The following is a 20442-nucleotide window of genomic DNA, read 5'->3' as shown; positions in this document are numbered from 1 at the left end:
GCTTGTGCAAATATTGGTAGGTGATGAAAGAACTCAGTGTAAAAATTGGTGAAAGAAATTCTAATATTCAAGAAATATTAGAGGCATGATGCTTACTTCTATCGTATAACAGACAGGGACAGTCCTGGCCCTCATCCTACTGTAAACAAAGTCTAAGATTTGAATTAATGTTTTAATGTTAAATTAGAGAACTGAAATATTCTATTGCCTTTTAATCCTGTCATTTATTTTTTTATGAGTGTCTGATTTAAATTACAGATAAAAAGTCATGGCCCCAAAATAATAGCATCTTCATTAAGTGGCAGCTTTGTGTTCCTTGCTATACTCCAGACAATCAGTGATTAAATACCCACAGTGAGCATACTCAGAGAATAGCTCTCATGTAGCTCTAGGACACAGGTTGACTTCCTTACTGCCTCTTTTGGGTTAGAAACTAGCAACAACAAACTTCAAAATCAGGCTCTTAGGTCTTCGAAAATGCATGGCATACGAAAGTTAATTTGCAAAATGAAAACGCAAAGTTCATCTGTGGATCTATACCAAGAAGGGAGTGTTTTAGAAAGGGAAGGACTCTCTGATTCTCGAAATTCTTGAAAATGATGGAAAAATACTTGCAATCCTTTTAATCTTCTTAACAGTCCTTCTGAAAATGGGAAAGCTCAAATAAATGTACAAACTGAATATTCAGTAAGCTGCCAAATTATTCAAAATGGGAATCTGTGAAGCCACGGCAAGTGGTTTTTATTTATTTATTTATTTTCTGTGAAACTAATGTGTTCATATAATTCATTGAAAATTTAATGAATCAGTCATAAAGTATTTCTAGGAAAACTGAGATTTGGTTTGTAAAAAGTTTTGGTAAAAAAATTTGCAGCCTACTGCTTTAGATAGTTGTCTTCCTAATCCAGAGTGTATTGGGAAAAGAGCTGAGAAAAAAAATGGGTAGATTTATGAACACGTTGAATTTAAAAGTATCGTTCAGTTTAACTCAAAGCCTTCAAATTTTATCTTGTCAATACTTGAACTATTGCAGTAGTTGAACTCATTTTGATGTAAGATGTATAAGTAGCCCTCCTCCTGAATCCATTACCACTGAATTTCACATTTCCAATAAATTCTTCAAGTTAGAGAAAAAAGAAATCAGAAAAAAAATCGCTTTGACATACAATGTTCGTTCTGTATCTTAACAATCCTTTTTTAATTGTCCATAGCAATGACCCTGAAGGATAAATTAAGGCCACAGTTACAGTTCTGCAGCCTACTCTTTTCAGATTATGCTGTCCTGGTAAAGGAGACTGGTAAGTCAAATGTATCTGAAGACTTTGAGAACAATAAGATAGAACAGGATCATGGGTGTAATTGGATTTAAGTTTTCTCTATTGCTTCTACTCTATAATCTCTTCTTTCCATAGTTTCCAATCTTTAATGTTCCTGAAACATATTCTGTATTTAAAAAATGTTCAAGTTACAGTCACTGTAAAACAAACAAATAAACAAACAAACTGCCAAGGTACACCAAACACCACAAAAGGAATCTGTGCCTTTCTTACCTTTCAAATAAAGGTCACAAAAAAAGGCCTGGGGGGTGATCAAGCAACTCCATATCTCTGGCTCTTGTGGAAGTCTTTTCTCAGAGTGGATGTGAGTAAGTCCTAGAGGCCCAGCTTTCTCATTAAACAGTTGTAATGGATCTTCTGTACCACTGATCTTCCACTAGTTTCTTCTACCATATTTTTACTGCAGAGGAGAATGTTTGTTTCTGCTTTACTCCCATTTTTTGGTATTATTTTATATCTTTACATGCAAATGTGAAAAAATGAAGCTGGAAAACAAAAAGGTAAAAATGTCTAGAATATTACCAAGCCTAGTCCTACTCAGATCAGATATGTACTTTCTAAGAGTCGGTCATCCTAGCACCGATAAGGTAAGGTGAGAATGATGGTGGCATGCCTTGCTTTTAGGCTGGTATAGAGAGATCGCCGGCTTGACATCTCTTCCAGCTCAGAGTGGACCAGGGTCTACTATTTCCTCAGCCTGGTGTCCAGAAGTTTAGGAGATTTCCAAAGAACTTAATAATAATGGAGGATTATTCTCAATACCTAGAGATGCTAAAATCCCAGTGTATATAGAAAAGGCTTGGTGTTGATCCCGATATATATACGCTATTTTTTACTGAGGAGTATTTTTCATCTATTTGAACTATGTAAGTGAACTTGAGATACTAAATGATGTTCTTATGGCACTTCTCTTTATGAATATTCTAATTTAACCAGGCTGATTTGTAATTTTTCTACTTTACTACTAAATGGTTTAAGATCAAGCACATCAAAAGTGAAAAATAAAACCTAACTGAACAGTTTGAGATTTAGAAAATTCATGATGGATTTCAAAATCCAGATGAACAATTGGTTTCTTAATCTTATCATTTATTCTTGATTCATTTTTTTTCCCAAAGAAATTCATAAAGGATTTAAATTTTATAGCATTCAAAGGACATAAATGTTCAGGATTTAAATGATTTAAATTCACAGGAGACTGGATGATGGAGATTGTTGGAGTATGCAGTCTATCACCTCCGTGAAATTGGGCCTACCCATCTTTATAAGTGCTTATACATGTACATACTGGTGCAACTCTTTGGTTGAAATCAAATAGAAAAGAGATTGTATTATGCAGTGAATAATTGGAGGTGTATAGAAGTCAGAATTAAGAAAAAATTCATCAATTCTTGCCAGCAGTTTTCATGGGCTAGAATGTGAGACAGCACAGCTACTTCATATCGTAAGAATAGGTGAAGAGATAAAACTGATATCGTCAGGTATCGTGGTGGGAAACTGTTGGTACATGCCTGCTTGTTAATGGGAACAACTCCAAAGTATGACTTCATGGTTCAAACCTTGGTGTCCACGTCAAACCTCCTCTCTCTGTGTCTTCTGGGACACTGATTGACAGCTCAGCAAAAAAACCAAGGATTGAAAGGATTAGGAGTCTCAAAAACATGTTCATCTTTGAAGGTACCATAAGTAGGTCAGGGTTGAGACATGTTGACATGATAGCTTCTGGAAAATTACAGTGCCTGAAACACATCTGTAATTTGGATAAATTGAGGAGTTTAGTCCATATGATACCAATCCAGCTTCTTTCACAAAGCTGAAATCGGTTTTAGAAGATGAAAATTCATTGCTGTAAGGTACAGTAAAACATCTAGTGAATACTGTACAAATCATTTACATTTCTAAACTATCTATGTGAGGAGACTGCTTTTTCTTCATTTTGACATACTGTAAAATATTATCTCCTTCAGAATACAACATTATTCCATAATTACAGGTACAGCATTTTCTTTTTGACTAATAACATATTTGTCAAGAATTGGTGTGCACATTATATCATTCTACTAATTATTTCAACTCAATCTCTGTTGCTAAAATTACTTTTCTTATACTTAGGTTTCACGGATCATTCTTTATACAATTAATTCTGACAAAATCAGGATAAGTAATTCAGGATCAGATTTTGAAATCTTGAAAATATTTTAAGTAAGAGAAATTTCATTTTTGAAGGGTTGTCTAGATGAAATTTATCATCTAAAACAAGATCTTTGTCAATACTGTTAAAACATTACTTTTATCCCAAAAATGAAAGCAAATGTCCTCAATTCTCTTGAACCCCGTAGCTGAATGTGTCGCTCAAACCTGTTACCCATTGCTTAGCATCCTGATTTCACAATCTTGCAATTGAAGTGTGATCTTTTCCACATGACAAAGTTGCTGTTTGTAATAACTTTTTGAAGACTTGTGGCTCAAATATAATCTCAAGTCTTATTTTTTATTCCTTGACTTTAATTATGCAAGTAAGAAAAGAACTCAGAAGAGGTTATCCATTATCAGTTACATCTTTCAGCTCAGAAGCATCTTGCACTGGCAAGAAACTGACAAGTTTCCAGATCTTTTTCACCTCTGGCTTCTAAACTATATTAAGATTTAGATCCCGTAAATTAACTGGAATAGAAAGAATCTCTTTAATTAATGACCTAGATGTGTGTCAGATGCACTGCATCATAAAAAATGCTCCATCCTATCATGTTGTTCATGCATATATGATTTTGTACACTAAACAGTTTAGGAATACAAATAACTGACTCAGCTTTCTTTTCCTAACCATGCATGAAGACCAAAACATATCTGTGTCAGAGAGATCTCCAGATAATCAGCATCGTATAGTCACAGTTCTTTTTCCCTTCCTTAGCCCTCTGCAGAAATTACGCTGTCCATTTTGAAAGATTATTTCTTCTTTGGTATTGAATCTGCTGTTTCAGTTGGATCTCAGTGGGATTGATGGTGAAATAGGCTTTTAGAGAGCCGTGGCTTCCCTCTAGCTGTGCCTTGCTGACCAAGATGTAGACAGAATAAATAGCAACACTAGATACCTGGCCTTATACAAAAGTATGATTCCCTGATGAAATAGGAACTCAAACACTTGTGCAAGGAGAGTTTCACCTTCTTTGATCCCTTTCAAGCTCATTTAAGTTTCATGTTTCACTCCAACTCATCTACTGTCCAGTGTCATAAATTGACCCCAGGATATTCTAATTTGATATTTAGCTTATCTCAGATAATTATAGAAAATTCATATGACTATTCAAATCATTAATTCCTTTGATGAGTAGAATTTTTTTAGAAATTAAACTTTCTTAAACAGGTCTAGAAATGTGACATATAATCTTAACTAAAATACTAACACAATAGCCGATCCTGTCACACTTTTTGGCTTAGAAGGCTCGTAACTTGGATTAACTTAGAAGAAAACATACAAGCAAACTTACAAGATGATAAAAAATGTACATATCGACTTTATGGTAAGAATATTGTGGGTAATCTCTGAAATACTTTTGGCCACGTGGTGTATACCTCACAAATGCAAACTCTTATCTTTTAAACCAGGGGCATCCACTAGGGCTGCAAATGCTTCTATTTCATAACGTAGGACAAATCAGCATAGTCCCAGATTCATGTTCTTGTATGTATACAAGTCCTTGTTAAGTCTGGGGGGAAGGGGAAAGCAATATGAAATCTATCTACTCAGACTTCTCAGACAACTTTGTTTTTCATAAAATAATCTCTTCTCCTCCAGTAACGGCCCACCTGGATCCCACTGTAACAATTACCTCACAAGAAGAAAGAAATGAAATGTTTATCTGATTAACAACCTCATCCAGAAGTTGTTATCCTGAAGCAACCTTGGGTGAGAATATGAGCTGAATTTGAAGTAGTTGCCCTGCATAGCTCATAAGTGGGAGTTGCCCTAAAACATGCTACAGATATTGCCTGAACCTTAGTAAAGGGAGCCCTAATTGAGAGGACAGTTTGTTCAGTGCATGTGAGCCCTCACACAATTTGAAACCCCTCTGAGAGCCTCTAGGAAGTAAAAGAAGTCCCCCTGGATTTATTACCAAAAGCTACAAAAAGCCTGAGAGATTCTCAAAATGTCTTTGTTCTAGAAAGATGAAAGGACATAGCTCTATGAACATCAAGTGTACGAAGCTTAGTCTCTGCGGGAGAGTCATGAAGCTTGGGAAAAATACTGGTAAATGTATAAACTGATTTGAATAAAAACCTGAAAAAATTTTCTCTCTCACACACACACGCACAAAATTTCTGGGCCAAAGGGAATACGTTGATGAGGAACCTACCAAAGCCTGCATTTTGCACATTCAGCAAAATGAAGTGAAACGACCATGAGTGCTGCTTTCTTGAGAGGTAATGAAATGATTGTATACGTTCAGACAGTGGGTGCATCAAGAACAACATAAATTCCAGTTAGGACAGATAAAACTGTGATTCTTTAAGAAGAAATCTGAGTGTGGTCATATGCAAAACATCTCAACCTGCAGAAATTTGAGTAGACAGCAGTGGAAATTCCGCCTTGTGGAGCTGACACTGATCCTGGTAATGCCATGTTATTTAGGGAGCAGCATTTATCCCTTCTTTCACTTTGTTTACTCCCACCTTCTGTGTTTGAATGTGACATATGTATGCTTTATCATATAACTTTTCAGCATTTTATGGAATTAGGATTGTACAGAGAAGCAAGACGCAAGAAAATTGCACTGTTTATTCTTGGCTCTGCAGAATGGCTTTTGCAAAATTACTTTAATATTCTATGCTCTGGTCTCCAAATGTATAAATGGAAACCAATAACAATTATATTTTTTATGAAGTGCTTCAAGATCTCAAAATAAATGGGAAAACATCAAAGAATGGTAGTATTATTATTACTTGAACAGATTGAGATATTTCAGAAATAATATCAAGTTATTTGACAAAAAAAAAAAAAAAAAGAAACAGGAGAACAAAAGATCAGAAGATTGAATGTACCTCTGAACATAAAGCAGAGACAACAGTTTCTTTATAGACAAATTTTATCTTTTTGTCCTGGGTCTGCTCACAGATAGAAATCCTTTAGGGAGCTTGACACTGTGCTATCAGATTTGGAGATGTGGGCCTGGGAATAGTGAAAAATTTGTACTGTAGGGTATCTATCTATCTATCTATTTATTTTGGTCACTTACAGTAGAAATCACTAAAAACCTTGTGGAGAAAAAATTCTAGAAAGAATCCTTAAGATGTACTATTTTTTTTCCTATATATAAAGTATATGTTATATTTCCGAATACTTAAATTTTGCTCATATCGAAGGGATAGTATTATAGGTAGTTTCAGAACAGTAGCTTTGAGTAAAACCTAAAAGTAAGCCTAGTCTTGTACTTCATTTACAAGGACACAGTCTAGTTCTGTCTGAATACGTATGCAAGGTAGGAATACCACAGCAGCTCTCATGGCAGATGGGTGCGGAGCAGAAAATAGTTACGAACCAGCAGCAAATATGAAGGAGTAACTTCAGCATCAGAGGCACCTCTTTTGATATTTCCATCAGAAATCAACTTTAGGTATCATGCTTTCTGACATCTGCTTAGCCAGTGACTCATGAGTTGAGCTGCTCTCTGACATATGCAATTCCTGTCAGCAAAGAGACATTTAGCTTTTCGGTATTCGCAGCCATGACTGACACACAGGCAAAGCAGATTTTCAAGTCTGGAGCTCAAGTGTCAGCCCTGAGACCTGTGTCTCAGCACTCATTTGAGACCATAGGGTTGATTTGTTTATTCCCCTGAAGGATTATTGCATGTTTTTTTTTCTCATTTTATCAGTAGGATCAAGAATGACTTAATAGCAACAAAAACTATACAGAGCCGAGCAGTTGCTAGATGTAAAGTGCCACTGAAAGTTTTGGAGCTATTGTGACTAAACCTTATGTGTGCTCTGAAAGTAATGCCTCCTATTTTACTAGGTTGACTCATGATGTCAGAGGCAGAAGTTGGTGGTATAATAGTAGAAGTTGAGCCTTCCCATCAGTATTCAATTATATTTTGTTGTCATGTGACAAATGGCAGCAGAGGGACACAGTGGTACCTGTCATGGAAGTCTGTATGAAGCAAAAGTGTGTGACTGAATTCCTCCATGTGGAAAAATTGGCACTCAGTGACATTCATCAGTGCTTGCTGAATGTTTATGGTGACCAAATATTGGATGTCAGCACTGTAAGGCAGTGGATGGTTCATTTCAGCAGTGATGACACCAACAAGAAGGACGTGCCATGGCTGTGCACAGCTGTCACGGCATGAAATGTGTAGCATCTGGATCAGGTCATTTGTCAGGCAGATTACAGTCAGGCAACTCTATATGGGATTGAATATCAACTTTGATGTGTTGGAAAAGGTAGCAATGAGAAGTTTCACAAAGTTTCCTCCAGACAGGGCCCATGAATGCTCACAAAGGAACAGAAAGAACACCAAGTGTGCCAGGACCTACTGAATTACTACAAGACTACGGGTGACAATCGGCTGGCAGGTTTATCATTCTCAACATTCCAAAAAAGTTTGTGAAAATAGACTGCCAGTAAAGGAGGGAACCTTCTTCTATCAACCTGAGGGAAAATTTCCCAAGGAAGACAAATCCTTTCAAATCAGGGAACCTTCTCAGGAAAGAAGTGTCATGATGCTCCAACAACATAAAGAGTGTCAGCTCCTCTGTGATGAGATGCTGCGTGCTCCGACAACAGGACACAATCCCTGGGAAGCCTAACTTCACTTATTCCACTTTTCCTGGACATACTCAAGCAAAGACAGCAACAAGACATTAAGTTTCAGAATTTCTTGTCCTGTTCTGGTACAAGAGAGAGAGGGAAGAATAGCTCAAGGCTTGATGTGACAGCTGCAAAACAGGCAGAAAAAAGGGCCCAGGAGCAGAGCTGACACAACTACCTTGATAAATGTTTGCTTGCAAACAAAGATTTATATGTCTTGTTGTTTATATCAGGAACCTGAAGTGAAATACGGATGACTGTGAAGCTGGTGACAGATCTCCCATAAGCAGGATTTCATCCTGGTTCCTTTCTGTAGACTCTTCTGTGATTTGTAGTACATTAATAGCAAGGGGAAGTTAAAATGCTTCAAATCAGGAAAATATTTTACTGAGCTGGGTAATTTGAGAAACATCTCTCATCTGTTAAGGTCTGAGCTTCTCCCAGTAATAACAAGAACTTGATCAAGCATGAACACTCCAGAGCTATCTATAGATTTGTACTACACAACCTTAGAAATGTCATTGGCACACTTCACAGTATAATCAATACATTCTTTTTAACCTTCGCGCAAGAAGGTTGGAAAGCAGACCGAAGTTGAAAAAAGACTATCCTGCAGTGTGAAAGGTGCAAAATTAGAGAAAAAGCAGAACTTTGAGATTTTACTCACAGCATGGTCTGAAACTCACTGTCTTCATTCCCAGGGATTTCATGTTTTACTGTAAGTTTTGGTCCATAACAAACTCCTTGAGAAGATAATCCAGATACCCTTTCTTGTCTCCGATCCTAAATCCCTTCTCCTTGGAGAAGTGTCTTGCTATTCATGTAGTACTCTTACAGGAACATTATAATCTCCACAACATTATGTTTTTTTATGAATTTGAGAACAGCTGAAGTGCTTATCAAGTCTTTTTTTTCTCCTGCTGACTTATTAGAGGTCAGGGATTTCTTGACTGTTGACCCTGTCCCCCATCAAAAAAAATCTGCTGTGCCAAAGGAAATGTGCAAGTGACTGTGATGGGACCTTGTACTGACATTGCAGGATTGTGTCTTGAATATTGGCATTGTGTACTTACAGCACATAGTGAGTGAGCCCAAAAAGGAAACTGATCCTGTCCAGTATAAATACAGGGTCATATCCCTATTAACACTCTTAAGGAATTCTCAGCTCATTTCTTGTGTCACCAGAAACAGATTTCATTACGTCTTGGACCTCTCCCTCTCCCTCTCCATCTCCCTCTTCCTCTTCCTTTCCCTTCCCCTTTCTCTCCCCTTCCCCTTTCTCTCCCCTTTCCCCTTTCCCCTTTCTTTCCCCTTTCCTCTTTCTTTCCCCTTTCCTCTTTCTTTCCCCTTCCCTTTCCCTTTTCCCTTTCCCTTTCCCTTTCCCTTTCCCTTTCCCTTTCCCTTTCCCTTTCCCTTTCCCTTTCCCTTTCCCTTTCCCTTTCCCTTTCCCTTTCCCTTTCCCTTTCCGTGTTGTCTTAAGTGATTAATTGATTAAAAGAGATTTGCATGTTTCTGAATTGGGATGCTATTTATACGTTGATTTATATACGGTATAGACTTTCCATATTGTGACAGATGAGTGTCTTGCTATATCCACATTTAAAGTTACTTTATCTTTGAGTACACAAACTTCATGGTGTGTTTGTCCGTGCATGTGCACATGTATGTGTATATGCAAATTGTACTGATGGACAATTTATCATCTGTATGTTACTTTATTTCTTGAAAGAAGAAAAATAATTTCTTATTTGTCAACTACAAGATGAAACAAAACAAAACAAAGTAGTGAATATCTTCAAATCTTCCTGAAAGTAAGAACCGTTTGAAAGTCCCTGTGTAAGTCAGAGTACTCCGGGACACAAATATTCTGAGAAAACATGCTGTCACTGAAAATATTACAATTAGTCATGAGAAAGAATGGAAGAAGAAACAGAAGTCTTTGATGCATGTTGAAGGTAAACAATGAAGGCCAGGAAACGCATTGTTAATCCAGGAAAAAAGCAAGTATATTCAGCTGCAAATCCAGCTTTTAGATGACACATTGATACATGGAGATATCCTTCACTCACTCTTTCCTTTTATATATACAGCCCAATCTTTACATTTACGTGTACTAATATCCATACATATAGATGTATGAGACAGTTGAATAATCAGTAATTTTTGTTTTCATTCTAACATCTTACAAAATTTGCTGTTTTTAAAAATTTTTATTTTCTTTTACACAATGTTTTACACATCAGATAAAATTTCCAAAGAAATTAATGGAAGACCTACTGGTAACTAAATTGGAGTCAGTATTTCACCTCTATGTGTCGTGGTTTGCTTCCTCCCAGCTAGCACTAATTAGCAAGCAGCAAATTAAAACACACTGTAGTGGAACCAACCACAGTTGTTTCTTCAGTCTATGTACTTGAACAATATGCTAAAAGAAGATGTATAAGGATTCTCTTATATTAAAATTAGTTTAGGAAGTTTTTAATAGCTGGAACTGACTATAATTTCCTCCTTAAGACTCTCCTGTTTCAATATTTCATAAATCCTTGTATTGATTAGGTTTATGTGAAACTTTGTACAGCCATAAACATAATAAGAAATTAGCCTGAGCGGCAGCTGAACTTCACCAGTCCTTCCAGCCAACAGAACAGAACAACAAATAAAAAAATTGAAACAATATAAATCTAAATTTATAAAAAGGAATGTTAATGCCACAAAATGAAGTCAGTCTTAAAGTTCTGAATGTTTTCTTGACGAGTTTCCAGAAATAAAAGCCTAAGAGAAGAAAAAATACTTTCTGTAGACTTGTGTCACATATTAATAGTTCATTACAGGAATTTAATTCATTTATTAATGTGTAAATATAATTTAATAATAGTGTTAATGTGAGGAAAAAAAAAAAGTAATTTAGGAAAGCTACTTAACAGACATTTGAGATCATTTTTGTGTGAATCTTTCCCACATAGATTTTTATAGCTGTAAAAATCCCTTCTGTATATTTTCTGTGACATTCCCCAGTTCAGGCTTTGAACTCAATTACTTACGCTTCGCACTTCAAGGCATTAAATTACACTTGCAACAATCCTGTTTGCAGCCTCCCTCCCCCCCCCCCGCCTTTGGCTATGAGGTCTATTTTTTATATACTTTACATTTGATTTTATCTGGATGAGTAGTCTCAAAATGATAAATTAATCTACTGGGATCTTTTTTTTTTTTTTTTTTTTTAATCTGAAAATATATAAAATATTTTGTGGAAAACCAGACTGCTTGAGAGAACATCCTGCAAATGCCTGATGTCAACATGACAAGGAAGGGTCTTCAAAGATGCCATCTTAAAGAGCTTTTAACTACTTTTTAACTATATGCAGTTATAAACTATTATCGACACAGTGAAAACAAACTGCTGTACTGACCAATGTACTTCCAAGGACATGTTTTCAAATGAAAGCCCACTTCTTTTTTGCTCAACACACCAAACAGAAAGGTTAAGGATCACTGGAAACATGGGAGAGGAAACTTTCGCTCTGAGAGTAGTCTCCTTAGAACCAGACAAAATAGCCTTCTTCTCTTTTGATGTAGACTGTTCTTACAGCTCAAATTCTCAGTCAAAATGGGTGTTATGATAGCTAGGAAAATGACAAAGTTTAGATAGTTGTATCTATTTTTGTAAAAAGTTCACAGTTACATGGAAGTCAGCACAAGCAAAGAGAAAAGACAGTGAAGCCTCTATCTCAGTTGCACTGCAATTCATGTAGCCTAGGAACTAAACAGATTTTTCCTCCGTTTGATATTATACTGTATTTTTTCAACAAACTAGAGTGTGCCACAATGTCCTGATGGCAACTGCCTACTGAAATGCTGTTCTGTTTCTGACTTTGCTGTTTCTTGTGCAGTGTGGTTGAAAACTGACTTGAAGTTTTGGCTTTGGGGAGATAAAATTCATTTTTGGCACAGAGAAATTGTATACAGAATGAGGAAAGGATAAGAAAGTGCTGTATTTTAAGCTTTAAAGTGGTTTGTTTTTTTTGTGTGTTGTTGAAATTTTTGAATTTAGAAAAAAGGAAAAGCTTTGAAGGTTTTAATCAAGAATAGCAGTGAATACTGGTTTTCACATTTTTACTTCTCAGAGCTTGGGTATCTGTAAAAGTGAAAATTAAAAAACATCACATGCAGGTTCTGTACAGAATAATGGATATTCTCATTAGGCAAAATGAAAGAAGAAATCCAAGTCTGTAAAGAGCCATCAATGGAGAAAAAGTAGTTGTTTCTTGCAGGTTTTTCAAAATTTCTAATCCTAGAGTAAAATCACCTAACTATATCTGCAGTGCAATAAACTTAATTTGGAATTCTGCAATCTATTTTGCTGCATGCACGTGTTTTCAGCCCAGGATAAAAACAGATTTTGGATGGTATTAAGCAAACTTTCCATGCAAATAACGTTAAACACCAGACACTTGCTAACAGCCCTACATGAAACTATGTGTACCAGACAAGAGACCGGAGGAAATTTCTGAGAACCTTCTTAAAGTTGCCAAATAAAGAACACGGTGGCAAAGTAATGTTGGGACTTGTGTTAAGTTTTCCTCTAGAAACATTAATGTTGCATTATATATATACATCCAGCAATTCAAACTGCACGTAAATCAGGTGTGAAGACAAAATAAAACTGACATTGAACCAGGCAGAGCACCCAGAGGCAAGCTTGTTTCAATCGTATGTTTTCATGTTGGCTTCTGAAGAATCCTTGGGCAGGATTAAAGCATGAGCTGAAGATCTGTGGACAATTTTTTCCCCAAAATTTGTTAATAATTTGGTTTGGCAGGAGTTTGAAATCAATCAGTATTTTCATCATGGTGCTCTGGTGGTTTCCCAGATGTAAGAATACTTGAACTGGATATACTTAGTAATCCAGAACCAGCCACAGTACCCTTATCCATGTCTTCTGATGCAAACTGCAATGAGATAAAAAGACACTACTCCTTTTCCCTGCATCCTTTCCTCCTATATAGCACAGTGCAGAAAATGGTCATTCAATGAGCAGCTCGCTATTAAGCTCTCTGGCATCTCTTCATTGTTTTTCATGGCTTTGTGCCTTACTTACCACACTGAAAGTTCTCCTTTAGACAAAACCACTAATTTCCTTGTGGCTTTTTATTTTGTGGTCTGATTTCTTCTCAGATATACATTAAATTTGTTTTCATTATATCCTTGGAATATGATTATTATTCATGTTTCCTAGGTGGAGAACCTTGGTACGGGAAGATTACGATTCAGTTTTCACATTAATTCTGTGTTCCCAGCTAGTGGTATTTAAGAACTTTTTTTGTTTTTTCCTTCAAAGATGTTAGCATTACACTATACAATGCTTCATCCAGTCAAAGAACAGCTCCCATTATTGATTTTGGTTGCAGGTGTGACTGCTCCAAAGCTCTGTAAATCAAAGCCTAAGTTCTACACTGAGGTACTCAGAAAGCATAAAATAAAGACAGAGTTTCCTGGCTTTGCAAATCTCATTCACATGCTCTGAAAGCATTGCTTTTCAGAGCAGTTTGGGCCTCCTCTAACAGATCACATTCTCAGAGTTTGGCTTTAGTGACTTTACTAGCATCTTTGAGGAGTTCTGAGGCAGGGATTTGAACAGAATTATGTCTCCTAGGTCAGATTTTTTTTCAGCTATTAGTGCCTTTCCCTTTCTTCTCCTCATAACTCTACTTTGACCTGCATGTCTTTGTATTTGTCAAAGCAGGGAGCGTAAAGAGAGAAACACACTTCATTACACAGCTTTGATTCTTCCCTACTGCAGGTACTTCCTTTGCCTCAAATGATACAGGGGAAAAAAAAAAAAAAGCAATCAGATAATTAAAAATTGTATCATATATGCTATAGGCACAGACTGTATCATATGTATTATATACAAGAGGGTGTGCATGTGAGCATTAAGGTTACCCAGGCAACACAGATTCTGTCACTTCTTGTCTTTTAAGAGATTCGGGTTATACCTATGCTAGTTGGAGTTGATCAGCACGTTTTTGGAAATGCTGTTCATCTGAAAGTTGGAAACATTCTACATAGACTTGAGGATTTTAACCACCAGGCTGTTGGTAAACACACTACCTGGGCACCACTATTTTGCTCATCTGGATGCAAGCAGAACTCTGGACTGCTGCACAGGTCTCAGAGGTCCTAATTCCAGGATCAGCTCCTCAGGCACTCAAGCACCTCTGATATTACACTTTAAGGAAGAGAAATAACTAGTAAGAGGGAGCACGCATGGTTTTACTCAGTTCTGAGAGTTTGTATGCACTTATTTAATTTTTCAGGTTATCATTCCAAGCTTTTTTTTTTCCTTTCTTTGGAATAAATTCTTCTCTCAGTCTGCAAAAGATAATCTCATTTCTTGGTTTTGCACTAATGTAAGAGGGGTTGGAAAGCAACCTACCACTCAACCCTTTCCTTCGTGTTCCAACGTACTGCCCTGCATGTAGCCTGGATCATAAGAGCACTCCTCCTAGAAAAGAACAGGGTCACGGTAGCAGCAAGTTTCACAGACATGGACTTACCAGGAATAGAGGAGCAGGAAAATTCAGAAATTTTCATTTACGTTTCAATCTTAGGAGAGAATAGAGTTCAATTCAAAAGGTTCTGTTTCTCTTTCAGTGTTTTCCACGCCTCATCTCTTTTCCCAGCCTCGTGATCCCCATTCAGCTTGCTGAATTGCCACTCTTGAGGTTTCTCATACCTGTCTTCATCTTCTCTTACCCTGTAAATATTCACTATTCACCTCATCTTTCTGCTACTTGCTTTTCTCCATCTCCTCTTTCTCTTTTTTTTTTTTTTTTTTTTTGTTTACAGGGTAGGAAGGCACCTTTCCTTCCTCAAAACACAATTTCAGCATTGTTTTCTTCCTCTTTGATGTCACCACCAGTTGCAATCGATTAAATTGTTTGAAATCCCATGCATGTAATCTGTACTCCACTTAAAGACAAATCTTGGAATTGTACCATGGTCCCCCCAAACAGACACCCCTAGAAACCCTCTTCCACATCTCCTCTAGGACAGTAAAGCTGCATGGCATTCCACCTACTAATCTGACTTGGCCTTTATTTCATGTGTGATTTCTTTTTATTTCATAAAAGATTTATGCCTTAGCAAATTTGTGTCCATACTCACAGGCACTAGAAAAGACACATCCTTTCTTACAAAGACTACTGTCCTTGTCTGTAAGGGAAATACAGTTCCAAAGAAGAATTATCTATGTTTAGCATATGATTAAATTTCGCGTGAATAATTAAAGAAATCCATGTAAGTGAGTAATGAGAGAGCAACCTGCAGCTCAAATGAAATACTCTGAAGTGCAAAAAATAGAGTCAGGTGGGAGTGTGAGAGTACCCTGTGTTGACTATAACTAGGAAGCAGAGCAAGCTGCTATTATCTGTGCAGTTAGCTATTCTAAACAAAAAACAATAGAACTTAGCCTTGTTGAAAACAACTGGTTCCAGCACCACCACACATAAATCCTAATATCCTCCCTTTCTTAGAAGCTTTTAAAAAATATTTTCCACCAAACTTCCCATAGTAGCAGAACTATTACCAATACTATGCTACTTATGGCTGTAAAAGATTCATGAGGGATTTTTTATGGCAGGCCTTGTGACTCTGAAAAATCCACACGAATCTTCTGCACTTCATTATTGAAGGATATGCATTCACTTCACACCAGCCCAAGTGCATAAATAACGTGCAACAGGCACTGCAAGGTAGTACACAAAGTCACATTTCAAAATGTTATGAATAATAATACCAAAAAATATGATATAAATGAGACAATAACAGTGCACAGCTTTAATACAATTAAAACCCAATTGATATATAATCATCGACTGACATTCAAGTTTTTTTTTTTTTGGAGGGGGGGGGGGGGAAGGGGAGGATATAATGTATTAAGCTTCTTTCTTACTCTCCTTCTTTTTTAAAGGGTTTTATAACAATTTTGTTTTTTTTCACACATGAAGTAAGGTTCATCTGTACTACTAATGAAGGAACTAAGATTTTTTGATTTATCGTTTTACATAGTTTCATGTCATGGATGTCTTTTTGATGAAATACTGTGACAGTCTTTTCTGCTTTGGTACTTCCACTGTAAATTACAAGACATACAGTTTCTTCTCCTCTCCCCGCATGCTTTGAAATAACTGGGCTTAGCGCAAAGCTTTTTCTTCTGGATCTGTGTGTTTTCTCCATCTCACACTTTCCTTTCCCATCTTACTAGCTGCCAGTTTTTCTAAGCTTCTACTTACGTGATAGTTTTCTACAACTAAGCTAAACAGCATCATTGGCCTTCTACCTTCTTATGTTCATCCCTGTCATCGTGTACACCATTCACAGCTTCAAAGGTTTCCCCAGGGTTCCTAGCACAGTAGAAAATCCTGATTATAAGTGACATTTGAGTGGATTTTTAGAATTAGTGTATTAACAATTATACCCAACCTTAGGCTCTTTATTAACAGTATGAAGACTGGGGTCTAGGACAGAATTCAATGCAGCTGTGTCATCTTCTCATCTTTTCCAGCATGTGCATTCCTCTTAGTAGTGTTCTAAAGGTGGGCAAAGAGGTTGGTACTAGCTTTTTGCTAAGTAAATGACCATCTTTGACTTTTTCTGAAGGGTGAAACAGGGCTGGAGTCAGCAACATCTGCATTATTTCAGGTAAACACCTGATTTATCCTACACAACAGAGTATTTACATTTTCAATATTGAGGGCAGCTTGGACAGTGTTATATATGTTTTACCTCTAAAAAGGCCCTATGAAATAGGTCTTTTGATATCACCTAGAAACTACCTTGAAATGCTAAAAACATTTACAAAATAATCTTAGTATTTTCACATATGATGTGGAGTGGTAGAATACAATGGGACAGATGGTAGTGGCAGATTTCTTCGACAGGATAGATGTAATTCCACAGAAAATGTCATTACTGGTGTTTTGATAATACATTAAGATACTTTCATCTGCTGTGATGTGTCAGCAATTTTCTTTACCATTCTAAGGTTAAAAACTGAAGCCTATAAGCCAGTGTAAATATCTATGAACCTCTGTATTTCAATTATTGTTTGCTTGTTTGTGTGTCAATTTAGTTACAATCAAGTGAGTCTTCTCATGAACTGGGTTTAGAAGCTCTAGCCGTAGACTAAACATAACACTGCTTTATTAGTATTCCTGTTGTCACATATTACACAGGTCAAATTTAAGTGGGATGTGCCTACTGAAAACACCTCCAACAACAGATGATAATTGTAGTGAATTCAGACATTGGTTAACCTGTAAAAAATATTAATTAATATTTTAACATTTTCTCTCTACATAAGAAACACATTCGTTTCTAAGATAAGTCAAGTATCAGGACAAGGTGATTACTTAACATCTGTGACCAAGGAAAAGGCTCAAGGAGAAAAATCATCCAACATCTGCACTGTCGGTAAAATACTTGTAAAAAACACAAGTGAAGTGTGATTAATCACCATGGATGTATGATTGAGTCAATTGACTGTTACTTTTTCATGATGATTAATCAGCTACAAAAATTATAATTGTCCCACTTATAGTGGCTGCATGCTGTGCCTGATGACATCATTTGGGCTACAGATACTCAATGAGCGGTTTTCAAAAGAATATGCAGATGAACCACAAAGGGTGAATTAGGTTAAAACTACATTTTGAAGATCATCTTTGGCTTTTGTAACCCAGACTTTGCATTGTATTAGCAGCTGACTAAAGGGTCAAATACTTTGCTAGTTCTACTTTGAAATATCATAACCAGACTGCACTAAAATCAGAGGCGTGCATTTTGTCATTTACCACCATTAAACAATATTTCCATTAGGGAAGCATCTGGAGGCAGAGAACAAAACCAAAAATATTTTCATAGCATTGGATAAATGAGTGATATGCCCTCAGCATACATTTTCAAGAAGGAGATGGCAAAAAAAAAAAAAAGAGCTTCCAAAATGTCAGTGATATATGCTAAGGAAAAAAATAAAACTGGACTGGAATTGTTTGCTTCAGGTCAGAGGTGAGTAATAGAAAAAGAGGAATATTGAATATTGAAGGGAAACAAATTAATTACTGTTTTTATGAATCAAAACATGAGGTCAACAAAAAAAAAAAGAGAGAAAATTTAAATCCAATTAGAGACTTAATATGTAAACCAATCCAGCTGATTATTGCTACTTGGGTTCTGTGACTATACGTTAACTGTGTGATCTGAGATCCCATCTGAGGTTGGCATCCTCCTACTTCCTCCATCTCCCCACAGGACCTGGTTCCTAGGAGAAAGAAACTTGATCACACTGGCCAAAAGAGAACAGCAGCCTATCTGGGTCAGCCCTCATCCTGGATAATGATCAGGAAAGTGGGACTGTGCTGTGCAATCTAGACATAGCCTTGAGATCAAAAATGTAATGCACATATTATAAGGATAGTGACAGCTCCTGTAATTACAACAAAACTCCTGTACTTTTTAAAGCACATATGCAGTTATGCTTTAGGGCATAAACCAGCCACTTACTAAGGGTTTAAGAAACAAGTCCTTTTGCAGGCAGGTGTTTCTGCAGGTTTTTTTTTTTTTTCTTTTTTTTTCTGACAAGGTTTCTTGCACCTTCCTCTAAGGCAGTCGGGATTTGGCATCTGTCAGAGACAGGGGACTGCGCTAGATGGATCGCTGATCTAATCCAGTGTGGCAGCTCTTATGCTCCTACGAAGACTGTGCAAGCTTCATGGCAGATATAGGTTTTGCATGGAAGCCTGAAAGTGTCATCCGACTGTTGAGTGGGTAAAGTGCAGCATTTTATAAACATATAACCCTCAAGGCTCCTAGGGAAAGATTGTTACTTCGGGATCCTGGGTAATCTTAAAAGGATGATGTACTGAGATCTGACACAATAACCCAAATGATGAATTATTCCAGGCAATTTTGCCCCATCAGGCTAAATTCAAATATCCTAATGGACTGTGCAAAGGACTGTGCACTGCAAAAACCTCAGCCCCTCTTCTCTCACTATTTTACATTTCTTTGTATCTACAAAGAAATAGTTACTTGCAGAGTACGAGATCATACTTTAAACCTAAAGTTCAAAGTCTTATTTAGGAAGTGAGAGTTTTTGATGGAAGAATTCTTTAAAATCCTTAGAGATAACATGCTTGGAGGGGTACCATCTTTTACAGTCATTTAAAATAGGTTTCAGAATTCTTTACAGTCTGTTCTGCACAGGCGATACCTTTCTGAGCTGTATATAAGACCTCACTAATGATCTGTAATGAAGAGCTCCTTTTTGCACATCCAGCATTTTTCACTAAAATTCAAGAAAATAGCACAATTTTGCCATTGCTATTCCCCTTTTAGTGCCCTGCCTTTGCTTTTGAATTATAGCACTAACAGTGAAGTCACAAAGTATAGTCCTATATTTCCTTCTTATGTCTTCAGTACACAGTCTCACATCTATGTATCCTAAAGTTTGGTCCTGTCCTATTCCTTAAATGTTAACCTTGATAAGAACTCATCTTCTGAAAGACACAGAAGAAGAGGCTTTTTACAGATTTATACTTACTGAGATATATTTGGTACTCTCTTTTATTTAGATTAGAAAGGGAAACATGGAAACTCTGGTCTCTCGAGTTTTTCCTAGGCACCTACTAATTGTTAATTATTAGAGACTAACTAAGTCACTGAAGTGAGTCGTTTGGCTGGTGTCTCAAATGCTGTCATTTACTACTACACAAATCAGCCTAGTGATAGAGTGTCTTTAAATTAGGTTACAACCATGCAGTTATTGGACAGGGAGTAATTGATAAAACCATTAGTAACACTTGTAGAGATAACAGCTAGCAAAATCATGCAACCATAATTATTCCTAATGGATACATACTATAAATTGTGGCAAGAAAAAAAATCTTGCATTATCTTTCAATCAAATTTGACAGTCCTGGTAGATTACTGTAGACTAAATGCTCATGTATGAAGAAAAAATGACCTATCAGAATATCTTTGCTTTTTTCCCTTTCCTTTCTCTTCTCCCATCAAATTATGTGGTGTTTTTTTTTTCTTTTTTCTTTCTTTTTCCTTTTTTTTTTTTTTTTCCTTTTATAATTTATTTCTACAGTGGCTTTCAGGCTAAGGAAAATGCAGTCCTTCCTATTAGCTGCCTTTACTACAGTGTTTTATATTTTCCATCAGACACAAGGCATGTCAAGACTTTTTGTAATGTGACAACATGAAAAGAATTACCAGTTTGAATAAATGATT

The sequence above is a fragment of the Lagopus muta genome, chromosome 2 (assembly GCF_023343835.1).
Source record: "Lagopus muta isolate bLagMut1 chromosome 2, bLagMut1 primary, whole genome shotgun sequence".
Lineage (NCBI taxonomy): Eukaryota > Metazoa > Chordata > Aves > Galliformes > Phasianidae > Lagopus > Lagopus muta.
The sequence above is the reverse complement of the archived record's forward strand: the minus strand, read 5'-3'. Positions refer to the sequence as shown.